Source organism: Rhinopithecus bieti, unplaced genomic scaffold (genome assembly GCF_001698545.2).
Source record: "Rhinopithecus bieti isolate Rb0 unplaced genomic scaffold, ASM169854v2 scaffold_13348, whole genome shotgun sequence".
In the NCBI taxonomy this organism is placed as follows: Eukaryota; Metazoa; Chordata; class Mammalia; order Primates; family Cercopithecidae; genus Rhinopithecus; species Rhinopithecus bieti.
Window position 1 is genome coordinate 6,712,295 of NW_016808764.1, and position 5,956 is coordinate 6,718,250.

The following is a 5,956-nucleotide window of genomic DNA, read 5'->3' on the forward strand; positions in this document are numbered from 1 at the left end:
TCCTTCCTTCCTTCCTTCCTTCCTTCCTTCCTTCCTTCCTTCCTTCCTTTCTTTTCTTTCTTTCTTTCTTCTCCCCTTTCTTTCTCTCTCTCTTCCTCTATCTTCTCTCTCTCTCTCTTCTTTCTTCATCTCCTTTCTTTCAACAATGGGAACCAGTTAGGTTTGCTGCTGTGCTGATTTTCCTGTTTATGGCATGGTTCCTACCAAGACTTTTCATGACTCTGAGCCTTTGCAAGGTTGTTTCATCTCCTAGAAAACTCTGATTAATCCTTCAAGACCCCAATTAAATGCCCTTGCCTTATGAAGTTATTCCCGCTTCCCTGTCTGCATTCAGACTTAGACATTTCTTCAAAAGTGCTTATTCACTGCCCACCATTTTGATGGACTGGAATGGTAGTCACGGTGAATGAAATAAGTAGACAGAGGGCGGGGCGCGGTGGTTCACACCTGTAATCCCAGCACTTTGGGAAGCTGAGGCAAGCAGATCATTTGAGGTCAGGAGTTCAAGACCAGCCTGGCCAATATGGTTAAACCCCGTCTCTACTAAAAACACAAAAAAATTAGCCAAGCATGGTGGTGCATGCCTTTAATACCAGCTACTTGGGAGGCTGAGGCACAAGAATTGCTCTGGGTGGCAGAGGCAGCAGTGAGCCAAGATTGCATCACTGCACGATCAGTAATGCTCTGTTGCCCAGGCTGCAGTGCAGTGGCACGATCTTGGCTCACTGCAGCCTGGGCAACGGAGCAAGACTTGGTCTCAAAAAAAAAAAAAAAAAAAAAAAAAAAAGAGTAGACAGAGAAGTGATATATTTTGGAGGCTGAGTCAACTAGGCTTGCTGATGGATGGAATCTGGATTGGCTCTATTGGCAGAATGGTGCTATATAGTTAACGAATGGAATTGATTGTGCTAATGACTTCATGAAATACCCTGGGGGTAGATCTTCCCAGAGAATAGTTTTATCAAATGGGAAGCCCTTGGCTGTGACCTTGAGTTACATTGCTGGCTCTACTTCTACCTGAGATAAACCCCTTTCCTTCTATGGGGACAAATAAACACCATTTTCAGCTACATAAGAGGTGTATAAGTGTATAGGACACATCCCTGCTTTACAAATAAAATATTCGGGGGAAGATAGGTTTGAATGCTTACATTATATGTGCATTGAGTGATTTTAGTGGTTTCCTGAGGGAAAACACATTATTTTGTTCCCACAAACTCAATACACTGAGTCTGGTGGGAGATGATCAATTCTAGATAAGCCATGATGGCCTACTAACTCCCCAAAAATGTGTATAATAGCATAGCTAAAATGAAATGGATTTTTATTATTGTTATTCATCAAATAATGACACAAGCAAATAAAAAAATGTGTAAAGACCATGTAAAGTCCTGTGAAAAGAGAGATCAGGTACCTTGAGAACATGTACAAAAGAAATGTCACGTAGTTTGAGAGGATGGGGAGGTGTCAGGGAGGAAACAGCAATGGAATTTTACCATGTAAAAAGAGGGAAAATGTATTCCATTCTGCAAACAGCATGTGTAAAGGCCCTATGGTTGGGGGTTATATAGCAACCATGTGAGACTGAAAGAAGACCAGCCTGGGTAGAGCAGAGAAAGCCAAAGAGAGTCCAAGGCTGGGGAAGTAGGTGTGGGTCAGAGTATGCAGGGCTGTGCTGGCCTTGACAAGGATTTTAGCATTTATCCCAAGAGTATTTATCCAAAGGATTTTAGCATTTATCCCAAGAGCATTTATCCAAGAGTGCTTATCCCAAGAGTATTTATCCCAAGGATTTTAGCATTTATCCCAAGAGCATTTGCCCAAGAGTGCTTATCCCAAGAGTATTTATCCCAAGGATTTTTAGCATCTACCCCAAGAGTATTTATCCCAAGGATTTTGGCATTTATCCCAAGAGCATTTATCCCACGGATTTTAGCATTTATCCTAAGAGTATTTATCCCAAGGACTTTAGCATTTGTTCCAAGAGCATTTTTCCCAAGAGTGTTTACCCAGGAGCATTTATCCCAAGGATTTCTTTTTTTTGGAGATGGAGTCTTACTCTGTCACCCAGGCTGGAGTGCAGTGGCCCGATCTCGGCTCACTGCAAGCTCCGCTTCCTGGGTTCATGCCATTCTCCTGCCTCAGCCTCCTGAGTAGCTGGAACTACAGGTGCCCGCTGCCACGCCTGGCTAATTTTTTGTATTTTTAGTAGCGGTGGGATTTCACCGTGTTAGCCAGGATGGTCTCAATCTCCTGACTTTGTGATCCACCCGCCTCGGCCTCCCAAAGTGCTGGGATTACAGGCATGATATCCCAAGGATTTTAGCATTTATCCTGAGAGCCAGTTACCACAAGTGGTGTATTTCAGTACGTCAGGGTTGGTTGCCTCTGGTTAGGCGGCTTTGAATTCTAGGGCTCTATATTGCAGACATGAAAAGGCAACCATTAGTGAGTGTATTCCTGTTTCTGAAGGCACATCGTACACAGCAAGATAAAGGACAAGGTTGTTGAAAGAAACAAACTTTCTTTTTTTTTGAGAGAGAGAGTCTCGCTCTGTGGCCCGGGCTGGAGTGCAGTGGCCGGATCTCAGCTCACTGCAAGCTCCGCCTCCCGGGTTTACGCCATTCTCCTGCCTCAGCCTCCCGAGTAGCTGGGACTACAGGCGCCCGCCACCTCACCCGGCTAGATTTTGTATTTTTTAGTAGAGACGGGGTTTCACCATGTTAGCCAGGATGGTCTCGATCTCCTGACCTCGTGATCTGCCCGTCTCGGCCTCCCAAAGTGCTGGGATTACAGGCTTGAGCCACCGCGCCCGGCCGAAAGAAACAAACTTTCTATCAAGTTTGTTTTTCCCTCAACTTGATAGAAATAGTGCTTAGGGGCCAGGCATGGTGGCTCACTCCTGTAATCCCAGCACTTTAGGAGACCGAGGCAGGAGGGTTGATTGAGCCCAGGAGTTTGAGACCAGCCTGGGCAATATAGTGACTCTGCCTCATTATTTAAAAAATATATATTTTTTAAAATAAAATAAAAAAGAAATAACTTGTATTCCCAAATTCCTTGTCTTGAGCCTGTGCCTTCCCTACATGCTGGAGGATAGTGATAGTTCTGACCCAGTGGGGCCCTCCCTTCCTGGAAACAAGTGGAACGGACACATTGGCCTTGAGCTTGTCAGTCATTCTCCAGTGACCTCGATAACAGAGACTTGTTCCCAAAGTCTTGGACTCAAGCCCAAGTGAACTGATAAAAGCATCTTCCCTCCAAGTAGAACTAAAAACTGGATGCTGTTTGATAAAAATTAAGACAGGAAGGCCGTCCTTCCAGAGAACACTTTCCATCTCTTTCCCCCAACTTGCCGGTGAAGTATCCATTTGCTGCTGTTATAGAAATGTACTATTAAGGGTGAAAAACACAAGGCTGGTATTTTCTTGTATACAATGAAGTCTCAGTTTTACAAAATGATTTCTTCTGTCCTGGGGCAGCCGGGGGGACATTTCAGAACACCAAGGAAAAGATTTTCTATGCAAACAGTACATTTGTCTGGGCCGGTAATTGGCTTGGAATAGGAGACTGTTTTGTCCGCGTGCAACAAATTGTGTCCCTTTATTTCTAGCAAGAGCCTGCAAAAGCTTGTTTATGCCTGAATTATAATCGCTCCATACTGTAGTTGTTGATTAAAAAAAATGTTTCCAACAGACCGAAATTGTTCTCAGGCTTACAGAGGAATTTCAGTTGACCTTGAACGTGAGAAATGTAATCCCTGGGAGATAACCAATTAGCACCCGGAATGACTCAGAAATTACTTTCAAGCCTCTTATCTGGAGGAATCCTGAGTGACAGTAAAATCGAGCTGCTAGAATTGGGGTAATAGAATTTCATGGTAGTGTGAGCTTGGTGCAGTTGCCACACGTGGTATACTTCAGAATGTCAGAGCTGGCTCTGTTTGGTTAGGGGCTTTCAGTCGACCGTGGGCTTGGGAAGAGAAGACTCCATTTTGGATGGCATACAGTAGGATTTCTCAGAGTCTTAAAATGTATTTATTTAACAAAGTGCTTACTGTGTGCCATTTAGGATTCTAAGTGCTTTGCAAACATTAACTCCAGTAATTTAATCCTTACAACAACCTAGAATGGTAGGTACTGTTATCACGCCATTTTACTTTTACAAATGAAGAAACTGAGGCCCACAGAGGTTTAAGTAACTTTTCAAGGCCCCAGAGCCGCTGGTTGTCCCGGGTTTGAGTTTTCCCCAGAAACAGACTATAAGGATTCAAGTGCAAGTACTTTATTTGGGAGGTGATCCTGGAAGCACCATAAGTTAATAAAGAAGCATTGCCAGAAAAGGTGGGAAGCCAGGAAAGTATTATCAAGCAAGCTACCGCTGTGGGCAGCTAGGGTTTAACCCTGCTGGAGAACTCTCTAGTCAGCGCAGAATGCATGCCTCAGAATTTCCCAATCAAGGGACAGGAAGCTGAGGGGTTATCCATTGGCTCTCCTTCCATTGCAGGCTAAGGGCTGCTCCCAAGGAAATCCACCCACCAGCACTTTCAATGTGCCCTGTGCACTGTGCCTGCTCCTACAACCAGAAAATAAGCTGCAGACAAAGAATCGCAGGTGTTTGCTGTTAGCAGCCCCAGGTGTAGAGAGTAGCATGCTGGTGGTGTCTTGGAAGAACACCAGTGATCGTATCTGTGCAATGTAGCCTAATGGTTAAGTGTGATGGCCTGAGAGCCAGACTGCCTAGATTTGAATCCCAATTCTGCCACCTCCTTGCTGAGTGGCTATAAGCAAGTTGCTTTGTCTCTCTGAGCTTCTGATTCCCTACCTGTAAAATGGGGAATTATAGTACTTCTTACTTCATGAGGTTATGTGAGGATTGAATGAGGTAATGCATTTAGCAGAGTGTCTTACACGTCATACACATCCAGATGTTAGATGCTAGCATCATGGTTGCTGTTATAATTATCAGCTCCCCCTTTGGGATAAATAAAGCTCAGAACATCCTCTTTCTGGGCTTTGGAAGGGCTGCTTGGAGGTTAGGGAGAATCTACAGGGACTCCTAGCCTACAGAGGTCCTTGCCCCACTGCTAGGTAGCTGCGAGTGCCTGTAGTAGTTCCTTGTAGGGGTGGAGTGGCAGAGGAATCTGCAGTTTTAGCCAGGACAGGCATTCATCATCAGGAGTGGAGCCCAGAGCCTGGCTGCTGGGGCTTCTCCACTGTCCCCTCTTGCTGTCTGGAAGGTGACTTGGCTCTTTGCTCAGAAATGCTATTTGCTTTCTCTCTTAGCGTTGAGTTCTAGGGCTCTAAATTACAGACATGAAAAGGCAGCCATTAGCGTATTCCTGTTTCTTCAAGCACATCCTACCCAGCAAGATAAAGGATGAGTTTAATTTGTGCCTCAATTTTAAAATGTTCTCTCTTTGATGCGGTGTGTCGTGGGCATTGTCCCCTTGGAACAATAGGATATTTCGAAGGACAAAGGACGGGGCTCCTGTCCTCTGAAGGCTCACTGTGTAGGGGCCACAAACCCAGGTGTTTTCAGGAGCCAGGCAAACAAGAAGAAGGCGAAAGAGCTTGTATCACCCAGTGTTAGCAGATCCCCTTCTTCAAAAGAAGCTGGGGGTCTGGGTTTTCATATATCCAAATTTTCAACAGTTGGCAACTAATTAAATATTAAAATGACAGCAAACACTGTGCAGACCAGATCAACAAGGTTATTAGACTTCTTTTTCTTTTTTTTCCAGGGTTATTAGTCTTCTGATCTAGATTCTAGAAGTTAAATTAACATGCCCATGGGAAACGTTGTAAAAGCAAGCTAGGAGGGAGGGAGGAAAGAGGGCTGCCAGCCCTGGATTCAGAGGAGAGAAGGGAGTTTCTAGCGCTGAGGGATGAGGCTGTTAGCTGCTCCTTGAAGGACAAGGAAAAAATCAACCCCACCCCACCCCCCCACCCACCCC

General features: G+C 44.9%; 1 protein-coding gene across 1 annotated transcript in view; it reads left to right on the forward strand.

Moving 5' to 3' along the window:
• Nucleotides 1–5,956, forward strand: part of PRKCB (protein kinase C beta) — a 397,470-nt gene that overhangs the window by 287,075 nt on the left and 104,439 nt on the right. The window lies entirely within an intron of this gene.